The 12,500-nt window shown below is 39.1% G+C and overlaps 1 long non-coding RNA gene across 1 annotated transcript; it reads left to right on the forward strand.

Moving 5' to 3' along the window:
• Positions 1–3,940: 3,940 nt before the first annotated feature.
• Positions 3,941–10,244, forward strand: LOC138019933 (uncharacterized). Its single transcript, XR_011126269.1, has 3 exons — positions 3,941–4,217; positions 6,837–7,134; positions 9,836–10,244. It is a non-coding gene; the product is annotated as an uncharacterized lncRNA (long non-coding RNA).
• Positions 10,245–12,500: the final 2,256 nt, after the last annotated feature.

Below are 12,500 nucleotides of genomic sequence, written 5' to 3' on the forward strand. Positions count from 1 at the left end.
ATTCTGTGTGATGCCTGAGTGCTTCTGGGATATATAACATGTTTTGTTTCTTTTAAAATTCACTTTTAACTTAAGCTATAATGTTATCTATCCTTTCTGTTTCACTCAGGGTGAAATCCTGGCCTTCTGTACGGTGCCAGAGCTCTTCTGGGATATATACTATGTTCCATAATGTGAACATACTTATCCTTTTATATATTTGTACACATTTGAGGAATTTGTTAATTTATTCTATTCTAATATATTTTAGAGCCAGTAGGGTCCCCAATTAATTAAATTCTATATTTAATCCATGGACTTTTCATTGAAGTACATGTCAGTGTCAGTGACGTTCGTACTGGCCCGGAAGTGTTGCACTTGTTTTTGGCGACGCCGGATTGTTTTCAATTTCAGCGTCATTTATTTCCTTTATTACGTACATTCCAGATCTTTTAAGCGGACGGCTCTACTTACGAGCACCAAAAATAAAAACCAGTCTAATTCAACCTCTCTACAAGCTCCGTATTCTCACATTCCCGTAAGCAGCCAGCTCAATTACAATATATCTCCTTCTCGAGGGTTTCCAATCTCTTTGCACACTGAATTTGAAACATTTTTTGCCAAGGTTTTTGTCAAGTTACCAGAACAATAACTTAAATCAACTTTTGTTCAATAGTATTGATTGCCAGTGTTACCAACAACTCTATTTTGATTTGTTCACAGACTCAGTGGAACTACGTAACGTAGGGCCTGTTTGTAGTATCCGCTCGCCAAGATCTCAACCTGAGCCGGCAATCCTCTCTAAAAAAAATTTCATGAAAGCCCCATTTGCCGTCAGCCTGGCTGCTTGATCACAGTTTATTTTTGGATTTGTTAGTTCTAGAATCATCTCACAGAGCTTAAATGGGCCTTAATTTCGAATTAAAAAATACGTACCAGTTTTTTACAATTGAAGGTATTTCCCTTTAATGGAGAAAAATCCGTGGAACGGACGCCTGAGATTCTTTCTGACACTTAAAGAACATTCTGAATTCTTGGCAGACGGTGAAACCGTTGATGGTTCCCAACATATAAAAAATATCCTCAGAATCGTGTTACTGAAACACGGAGAGTGCTTTTTCTCATCGCTATTTTAAGGACTGGCGTCAATGTACATATTTTTATTTTATACCGTTCCTTTAATTAACTTCAGATGATGACATGATCATTCCGTGAAAGTTGACGCCTCAAACGATTTGCGATGATAGATTAATGGAATACAATGGGAATGAAATGTTGCAAGGAACTAGGCATCCAGCTGAGATACACGAGTTTTACTCCCGTTTTTCAGCTGGATAACCCAGCCTTTTTTGGGTTGCTAAGAGCGTGCAGCTCGTTGACGGTGAGTATCATGCCACGAACGAGATTGTGTAGTCTGAGATAATCTGATAATTTGTGTTTACAGCTCGTTTTATTTTATATCACATAACGACCAGTGCGGATGTAAATATCTCTATACTAGTAGTTTTTATCAAAAGTAAAGTGATTCGATGAAGGGTGTGATATAGTCATTTGCAAAAACGAGAGAAACAATTAATACCATTTACTATTTAAGCAAGAGATAAGTATTTCTGTATCTACATATTCTGATGCAAGTACAAGGGTAGGTTGGGAGAATTGGAGACAGTTATGTAGCGTCCAGAACGTGTATTTTCACAGGTACCCCATGCAAGCTCGATATATGAGCAGCTCTTTATATGATGACCTTTGCATTGTTACATGACTCGAGCGATTTGCATATTTATAAGGATTTGTACGGGGAAAATAACGATTGTTTCTGTGACCTATGAAAATGTAGCGATTTAAATAAAAATCGTCTTACCTTACTTTAGTTGAGTGTGTTTTCCCTCCTGTGTGGTCTGTGAGCCGATTTGCGGCCATTCCTGTTAGTTTTAGAGGAACCGGTTTGCTCCCTCTATATATACTAACCAAGGTTGGGTACTCTCACGAAGCAGTCGATCCGATCCGCCGAAGGAAAACGGCCGTAAATTCTCTCCAGCAGCTCCAGTTGCCTCGAAATTCCGGGTAGAGCACGGAAGATAGTTAATTTTTTCCTTCCGTGGTCTTTGCTTGGCGTCGATTCTTCACAGAGGCCGAATAAAACGTCGGCAATCTCTGAAAACTTTCCCGTTTTAGCCATCGCAAGAGGCTTTGTTCAAACTTCGCGTTACTCCAACGATCAAAAGTTAGCTTAGCGACCCGGCCAGAGACTCGAATTACTTTCACTCCGGGTGGGAGACAGTCCTTTGCTCCCATCAAAAATCACTTTCTTGAAATCCTACAGCAAAAGTCTTTTTTTAGTTTCAGTTAATTTTTTCCTTCCGTGGTCTTTGCTTGGCGTCGAATCTTCACAGAGGCCGAATAAAACGTCAGCAATCTCTGAAAACTTTCCTGTTTTAGCCATCGAAAGAGGCTTTGTTTAAACTTTGCGTTACTCCAACGATCAAAAGTTAGCTTAGCGAACCGGCCAGAGACTCGAATTACTTTCACTCCGGGTGGGAGACAGTCCTTTGCTGCCATCAAAAATCAATACCCTCGTACCCTGCAGTTCTCAATACTCGTTGTTGTCCATCTGTGAAACTAAAAAAAGACTTTTGCTGTAGGATTTCAAGAAAGTGATTTTTGATGGGAGCAAAGGACTGTCTCCCACCCGGAGTGAAAGTAATTCGAGTCTCTGGCCGGGTCGCTAAGCTAACTTTTGATCGTTGGAGTAACGCAAAGTTTAAACAAAGCCTCTTTCGATGGCTAAAACAGGAAAGTTTTCAGAGATTGCTGACGTTTTATTCGGCCTCTGTGAAGATTCGACGCCAAGCAAAGACCACGGAAGGAAAAAATTAACTATCTTCCGTGCTCTACCCGGAATTTCGAGGCAACTGGAGCTGCTGGAGAGAATTTACGGCCGCTTTCCTTGGGCGGATCGGATCGACTTCTTCGTGAGAGTACCCAACCTTGGTTAGTATATATAGAGGGAGCAAACCGGTTCCTCTAAAACTAACAGGAATGGCCGTAAATCGGCTCAAAAACCACACAGGAGGAAAAAACACTCAACCAAAGTAAGGTAAGACGATTTTTATTTAAATCGCTACATTTTCATAGGTCACAGAAACAATCGTTATTTTCCCCATACAAATCCTTATGAATATGCAAATCGCTCGCGTCACGTAACAATGCAAAAGTCATCATACAAAGAGCTGCTCATATATCGAGCTTGGGGTACCTGTGGTATTTTAATATTTGCATCAGAGTATGTAGATACGGGAAAACGTTTTCTATTGCTTTTATAAAAGAAGCCATGAACATTATAGTCGAAAGTAAGGTGAAATTTCGTTTTATGTCTTGACAATAGAAATTTGAAAACTTTGGTTACAGTACAATAACTCAACAGAAAAATTATAATCAATGCAATATGAACCATTTTAATACATTTATGGAAAACAATTATTAAAATGTCAACGTGATAGACATGTACATTAACATAGTATATTGTCATAAAAGACTCCAATGTCACATATACATATATGTGGAACAATGTCGAAAACTTCAACAATGTACTCATGACATAGTATTTTTCACCGTATCAGGTGTTAGTTTTCTACTTTGTGCCACATTGGGCCCTACCATAATAGGCAGATCAGTATTTTTCACTGTATCAGGCGTTAGTTTTCAATTTTCTGCCACACTGGGCGATTTAGTCTCATTGGACGTTTGTTTTAAATGATTTTGTGCCGCATTGGGCAATTGTGCCGCATTGGGGGATCATCGCCAACTATTCCGGTCACGACAATTCAGCTCGACTTACGTGAAATGACTTTTTCCGCTGTTCTTCTTCTTGTATCAGCGGGCTCATATCGCCGCAACTTGAGGTACGGAATGTTTTTTATATTCACTAAAGTTTGGCCCATACCAAAACCACTGAGAAAAATAAGTTGCTTCGAAGAATGAAGTTCACAAAATTAGCTTTCAAACGATGGTTTTCGCGAGAAATTTGGACAAAAGACAGCCAAGATATCGCCATTCGAAAACAGGGGATTTTACTGTTTTAACGTGGACTTTGGTTTATCGATTTTTTGCGTTCTTTGCAAAGGAAAAGGACGGGTCAAACATCTCGCTGTGGACTTCATATTTTAGGTTAGGGTTGAGAACAGAGTCAACTATGGGTCTCCACTCCGGCAAGTGAAGAACCAAGCACGGGAACACAGGTATCTGTCTTTAATTCTAGGGATTTTTGTATATTTGCCAGCCATTGTAAGGCTTTAAGGGGTCGCTCACCTCAAAACAAAGTATAGGAAAAATGAAGGGGTTTTTTTTTATCGCAGAACACAGACAACAGTCGTCATAATGGCATCCCGTTCCGGCAAATGTTCCATCTGCAATTTTTAATCCACTTTTTCGAAATATTTAAAACCTCTCCATACATTTCTTTGTAAAATTTGACGCCATTTTGAGAATTAGATTTCTAAGAAACCGCTTACGTTACGCCGGCGCATGGCCGAAATAGTTGGCAATGATGTCAATTTGATATGTATTTGCCGTATCAGGTTGTTGACACAATTCAATCGCTTGGTTATGGTTTGATTGTTCGTCCATGGCTGTTGCTATCGTTGAGAAAAAGGATTCGATCAGGCAGATAGTTCACTCAAGGAAATCGTCTCATCATCGGGTATAGAGCGTTCTTCAAAAGCTTTTAGGTACCTTCGACTAGAATTCCGTCGATAGTTTCGGTTGTCCATGTCAAAATATGGCACGAATTATCACATAATAAAGCTGAAAAACTCATAAAAGCACACTGTCCTCTAGAAATATCGCTAAAACGATTATCACCTTGATGAATACTTCCACGAGCGAAAAGAGTAGAATTTAAGATGATAAACTTTCACCTACCATTCCCAAATGCATCCAGAAATGCAGAGATTGACCATGCGCTCAATCGCGCAATCATTGCTACCGCAACGGACTACCGCTGATGACGTATCATATTGCAGGCGCTAAAATCATCCATCGCCCTCCCACTCACGAGATAGACTACTATCGTGCGACACAAGGATCCCACAACGGATTATAATAGTGTTGCTGCTGCGCAGCAATAACGAAATACCATTGAGCTGTGTGTCATATGACTAAATTGAGCCTATCAATATAGACCGTATTCACAAATGGTGACCAAGAAATTATTCTTTTGTCTTTGTTCGAATCATCCTTACTAGCCTCACTTTGGAGCAAAAATTCTTTTGAATTTTTTCGTGCTAAGGAGGCTAGTGAGGATGATTAACGACAAAAGAATAATTGCTTAGCCGCCATTTATGAATACAGTCTATGACCATGCTTACAGTCCGCAATAATATTTAACAATTATTCCATGAGCGCACGTTGGATATGAGATTGTAAATAGCCAACGAGGCGCGTAGCGCCGAGTTGGCTATAACCAGTCTCATATCCAACAAGCGCGAATGGAATAATTGTTTTATTAAATTCCTTTAAACTCCAAAAGTTTAGAAAGTACGAAATACGAGCGAAAATCGAGCAAATCCGAGCGAAATCAAAAAAACTTGATGAGAACCGATGCGATGTCGTGTAACACCTTGTGGTCAGACAGACGCAGGCTCGTCACAAAAACAATTTACCTTTTCGCGTACTTCTAAACGTCGGAATTTAACCCAGCTGTCCAGAAAAACTTTTTTTTCTGCTTTCTTCAGAGAGAAATTTCGCTTTCCGGCGAAAAAACTTTTAGCTTGGCAACACTTTAATCAACCATTTACCATATAAGATCAAACCAAGGTATATGAGCTGATAGCCGAGATTGAGTGAACAAATCAGAGCACGAGAATTGCATTATCCCAGGTTGAGAATTTAATAACTTATAATAGTCAAGTGCAATATTCATCCCAATGTCCCTTGTTGACAGACGGAGGATGAACAAATGAATTTTTCATTGTGATTCTCTGACACCTGTAATCTAGATTCTACCCGTTAGAGCACATTTCGTTTCTACCCTCAGGCTTCACTATCACCTTGAGTACTTTCCGGTTTTTGTATTGTACACTCGAGTTCCCTTTTACGCTTGCAATGACCAGCGTCATTTTCTTGTGTCATTGGATTTTTTCTTTCATCTCAGTTTCCCTTTTTCCTTTGACTGTAATTCATAAGTTAGTCGATTCGTGGGATGAGTTAAATGATCCGTCTTATGTGAGGAAAACGATTAAATGATTAAAAGTGGATCGGGTTTTATGCGTCCAAGATATTTTATTTAGAAAAAAATTACAACATTGCGCGGCTTTTCGACTTCGCATCTACGTGGCATCGGTTCTTCCTGGCTTCTTGGCTTGCGGTTACGGGGCTACGCGCTTGCGAGGCTATGTGGCTAAGTTGTTCCGTGAGTTAATGTGTAAGCGACTATGCGGGCAATGCGGGTGCGTTATGCGGTTGAGGTGCTAAGCGGGTACTCCACTATGGAAATACGTCACTAAGAATGCACACAACACTCAAAATAATGTAGGTAGTTGTCATTTAAGTAAAATACCTATTTCTATGAGAAAAGGGAGAAAGGTCTTCAGTGAAATTCATTTTACAGTGAGAAACGTATCGTAAGTTTTAAAATGACTTATGCCATTAACTTTTACTAAAAACACAACATTTTCAAGTGACTTGAAATGTAATTTGTTCTTAGATTTCATCGATGTGAAGATTGCTAAAAGTTTTTGCTTCATTATGTATGACAGTATACTTTTGAAAATATTTCTTACAAAATTTCATACATTATTTCAACTGTAGAATGATGAAAATCTATTATTTACTTATTCATTGTTGTGTCATGTAAACAGGCAATAAAAATGGCAACTGGTTCTGTTCATTCGTTTGATCAATCTCCTCGTGGAAGAGTTTGCTCCATATCTTGGGGAGATGGAAGGGAAATGCGTGGATATTTCTTGGCCACCTGCTGTTTTCCCCCACCATACCAGAATGTGTAATCTTTCTTCATGTACTTTCTTGGGTTCCTTTCATGGTCTTGCAACGTTTCCTGACGTTTCTCCACAAGCAGTAAGGAGGTGCATGCGTCCCATCTATTGATCGTCCTGTGGAAGAATCGACGAAAATCATCGTTCTTCTTTTCAACACCTGGTAAGAAAAATTCTGTTGTTATTAAATGACCATGTCAGATACATGTTATTATTTCCAATACCTCTAATTCATTTTTTAAAGCTGCATTCCTCTTAATCCTTTCCCTCCTATGAGTGACTATAAATTTTACTCTGGCTAATGCCAGGCAATGTTACTTGTCAAAGGAAGACACCTTGTGAAGGAATAGACTAGTTAGTAGTAACACCAGTGTTATTACCTGTCCTTCTTGTGGACTAAACACCAAATGCATGAGTTGTTTGATGTTGCACCTTTCATGCCCAGTGCCACGAGAAGATACTGTTGAGAAGAAAAAGGCTATTATTTGTTTGAAATAAATAAATTCCTTGCTACAACAGAAGGGAATATTACAAGCTTCATTATTTTTTTTAAGGACACAATCATTCTCATGTTCAAATTTAATGTGGAGAAAATTTTCCTTTTCCTACATTTCCTTACTTTGTAATCACCTCCCAAGTGGAAGTGTAGATTTATCTTCTTGCCATCAACAATCACATATCCTTGGTCCATGGTTCATTTAGTACCTCTACATTTCCGAAGGCATGGAAAATGGCCGAGGTTGTTCCCGTGTTAAAGTCGGGCTGTTTCGAAGATCCATGTAACAACCGACCTATTTCATTACTGCCTATATTATCCAAGGTGTCTGAGAAGCTAGCTCACCGTCAGTTTGTCGACTACATAACCACCAATAAGAAGTTGTCTGAGCACCAGAGTGGCAATCGTAAATTTCATTCTACAGAAACTGCTCTTTTACATGTAACAGATGATTTTCTTATGTCTATCGATAAGAGTGAAGTCTCTGCTGTTGTTCTGTTAGATATGTCTAAGGCATTTGACAGTGTCCGACACGATATTCTCCTTCAGAAACTACAACAAATAGGTATTACGTCATCTAGCCTGGAGTGGTTTCACAGTTACCTGTCTGGTCGTAGCCAAAGAGTACGGATTGTGGATGCTGTTTCAGCCTCTCTTCCCCTAAAATATGGAGTTCCACAAGGTTCTATATTGGGACCTGTACTATTTACCATCTATGTAAACGATCTCCTGGCTGTTCCAGGCCATTGTAAGTCTGTGTGTTACGTTGATGACAGTAAACTTTACCTTTCTTTCCGCTCAACTGACATAAGCTATGCATTCCGCTGTTTGAATGAAGACCTAAGAGAAATTTGTAGATGGTGCTGCCAAAATTCCTTACTAATTAATCCGGAGAAAACCAAAGTCTTACTCGTGGGAGTGCCTCAATTACTGCGTAAATTGCCTCCAGTGTCGATCTCACTTTTAGGGAAGGAAATAACACCAGTTTCTGTGGCTAAGGACCTCGGTGTTCTCATCGACCAGTCCTTAACTTACAACGATCATGTTGCTAAAACTACCTCTAATTGTCTATTTAAGTTAAAACAGATTAGTAGAATTAAACACCTTCTGGACAGAAATTCTCTTTTATTAGTGATGAACGCTTTTGTTTTTAGTAAACTCTTTTATTGCTCAACTGTATGGGCTAACACATCTCAAAGTAATGTGAAGAAACTCCAATTAGTACAGAATTTTGCTGCGCGTATCGTGTTAGGTCTCAGGAAATATGACCACATCTCAGACGGCATAAGATCCCTCAACTGGCTCACTGTTAAGGACAGACTCCTTCTCAACGATGCTGTAATGGTATATAAATGTCTTAATAATTTAGTCCCGAAATATCTGGCTAATATATTTGTATCTCGCTCTCAAATTCATACTAGGGCTACGCGATCATGTAATCTTTTACACATCCCTTTATGTCGTCTGTCATATGGACAACGTTCGTTTACATATCGTGGATGTAAACTTTGGAACAGTATTTGTAATGATTTGAAAGCTGCGGACAGTGTAAAATGCTTCAGGCGCCGTTTAGCGCAGAAGCTATTAAGTGGAGGACATTTGTGTTCAGTTAACTTGTAAATTATATTCAGAGGTCTTTTGTAACTGATTCTAGCTTTTAAATGTAACGTTTATTATATTATTTCTTTTTCTCTTTTCAATTTATATATATTTTTAGACATTGTAACCGAAAAGCCCAAATTGGGAGTTACAATAAACGTATGTATGTATGTATGTATGTATGAGCTCATTGACTGCTTCACACACATTCTTGAAGCCATTTTTTAGCGTGTCGTAGTTCTCTGGGCCTTTAACAACTGCAACAGTGTGGTTACCTAAATAAGATATCAAAGTGTAAGAACAAAATATGATTGTAATGTACTGTAGGAACACAGAGATGAATGATAATTATTAGTAATTGATATACTGTGGTATGGAGGTGCAAAATGAACTCATACCTGCACTTGACAGCATATTCTGGCCCTCTTCCTGCAATGCAAAAGAGCACACAAACAAGGAACTAGAATGGGACATTCGTGCTCCATCCCCAGATACTTTAATTTTCACGGTAGGCTCATCAGCAGCTGAATTCTTTAACTGCAATCAAATGCAGAACAAAAAATGTCATCATTCAAGTTATGAGTTGTGTTTTAATTTTAACTGATAAATGTGTATCTTTCACCTTTTTATTATTTTTTTCTTGAATTCCTTTTTGCCAAGTCTGGTTTTATAACACATGTTTTGGAAGTCTTTCATATTGAATGTGATGACATATCCTTTAGGGAAAGTGCTATATACTACTTACATGAGTTCTTAATTCCTTTTCTAGAAGAAGTTTGAAGGGAAGTTCAGCTCCTGGACACTGCCCTGGGGTCTTTCTTACTTTCCACTGGCCATCTGAGGATTGTTGGCAGGCTTTGATTTGGTAACTTCTTGGTAGTTTTGGTTCTTGCTGGGATAATTCATGGTATGCATCGTACGCGTGGGAAATGGAGGACTTGTCCATGATATAGAGGATGGCCATTACTTTTTGCTGTTCTTCAGGTGGAAGGTTGTGGTAGTGCTGAGATGCCTTTTCTAAAGAAATAAAAAGAAAAAGCCTTTGTTTGTTTGTTTTTTACATAGAAATACTATGAACTTTCTGTTAGTCTTATTGGAATTCTTGCTTACCTTTGTTAATCATATTCTCGTTTTCACATTGATTAACTCCACTTGTGTCTATGTTGTTTTCTGATCAGAGAATAAAAGAAGAGTCTGTTATTGTTTGTGGGAAATAAAACCTAAAAATAAATTAATGAAAATACTGAGAAAGAACAATTTTGATTACCTGTCGGGGAGCCATTGATGTTGACTGTATGCTTCTGACCATTACCATCTCTCACCACAAGGGATTCTGGCATCAGACCATAAGTTTCAGCAAACCACAGGGCCTCTTTCGTCTTATTCCTACGTGTCATGAAAAATGCTGTTAAGTACTGGCAAGATGCAACCGCGAAACGATAATTTAAAACAAAATTAGAACTCATCTGGCAGAACTTACTGGATTTGCAGCAGGTGTCTTTGTTGTTGTCTGTTGCCAACTTCGCTGAAACGTTTTCCCTCATGTCTGCAGCTGCCCACTGTAGCCTCTTTCATTTGCTCATACAATTCTGTCGCTTGCTCTTGGACCGTTTCGTTTAAGTGATCAACTTTTTGACTCAGCTCATTTACTATGTCGTAAGGCGAATGCGAAATTTCGGCGGGATAGATGGTCAGTTTTGTCCAAGTTTCGGCTTTCTTCTTATTCCTCCGCGTTCCATTTCTCTCTTCTTTAATTTTAGCCACGAAAGTTCTTGTTTTAGTTTTCAGTAAAAGAGAGACCCGATCAAACGCAGACTCCTCAAGTTGATAGCCATTCGCACGAAGGTTGCTCTGAATGACAGCGAATAGTTTCTTCAAGCTGCCATTCATGATCCTCCATTCCCATAAAACTTTCCCGTTAATTTGAACACAATAATTTGGATCGTTTCCGTTTTCAAACGGTGCAACTACGTGCACAAGTAAAGGTTGGACCAGGGATTCTATGAGCTCTGAAAAGAGCTCCTGGTCCAAGTCAGTTACCCTTACATCAGACATCTTTGAAACAGTGTTGTTTATTACCGACCGCAAGCTGTGATAGCTAAGCGACGTTAAATTTCGCGCGCGACTGGTTTTTCTGCCTTGTTAGAAGTTTGTCGATTAGGCTGCTACAGATGACTGGTTTTCATCAATAACGTATTACTGCGTATTCTTTCTTCGTGGCAACCATTGCTTTCGCAAAGACAATGGCTTGACTCCGAAAACGCGCCAAGTTTAAACCGTATATTTTAAAACGCAAAAGTCTACAACTTATTCTGCTCCAAATTTCGAGAAAAAGCTATTAACGTGTAGGTAATACATGTGTATTAACTAATCTGCTCTATCATCTGAACATTTGTCCTTAGTTTGGCAGAAAATCGATGTGTAACTCTAATAAGGGTCTTTTTCCATACTGCCGATACCGCAAAAAGCCCGATTTTCAAAGCAAAAAGTCTACAACTTAATCTCGTTTCTTTCACTTAAAAATAGGCCACCATGATATATTAACCCTTTAAGTATAAGAATCTGCTCTATCATGTTAAAGAAATTGCATTTTTACGTCCAGAAAAGACGATTTTAGTCAGTATATCGCCCCTTAAACATCCATTTCCTTTACTATTTTGACGCTTTTATCGCGCATTCACGCTTGAATAGTCCGCTGCAATGGCTCATTGATATGCGTCGCACCATTTCGCCCGATGCTCAGGCTTCACTATCACCTTGAGTACTTTCCGGTTTTCTATGGACACTCGAGTTCCCTTTTACCCTTGCAATTACCAGCCTCATTTTCTTGTGTCATTGGATTTTTTCTCTCATCTCAGTTTCCTTTATTCCTTTAAGCTGTAATTCATAAGTTAGTCGATTCTTGGGAATGAGTTTAATGATCCGTCTTCTTTGAGGAAAACGATTAAATGATTAAAAGTGGATCGGATTTTATGCGTCCAAGGTATTTTATTTAGAAAAAATTACAACATGGTGCGGCTTTGCGGCTTCGCATCTACGTGGCATCGGCTCTTCTTGGCCTGCGGCTATGGGGCTACGCGCTTGCGAGGCTATGTGGCTAAGTTTTTCCGTGAGTTAATGTGTAGACGACTATGCGGGCAATGCGGGTGGCCGTATGCGGTTGAGGTGCTAAGCGGGTGCTCCACTATGGGGATACGTGACTAACAATGCACCCAACAGGTAGTTGTCATTTAAGAAAAATACCTATTTCTGTGAGAAAAATGGGGAAAGGGTTTCAGTGAAATTCATTTTACAGAGAGAAACGTATCGTACAATGGAAGCGTCATGACTACTGCAATAGTGGATGCTAATGAAATGTCTGATAAGACAGAGGTGGATATCGAAAAGATTGTAACTTGTCCTTTTCAATAAGCCACTTTTAAATACAATATTAC

Source organism: Montipora capricornis, chromosome 10 (assembly GCF_036669925.1).
Source record: "Montipora capricornis isolate CH-2021 chromosome 10, ASM3666992v2, whole genome shotgun sequence".
NCBI lineage: Eukaryota > Metazoa > Cnidaria > Anthozoa > Scleractinia > Acroporidae > Montipora > Montipora capricornis.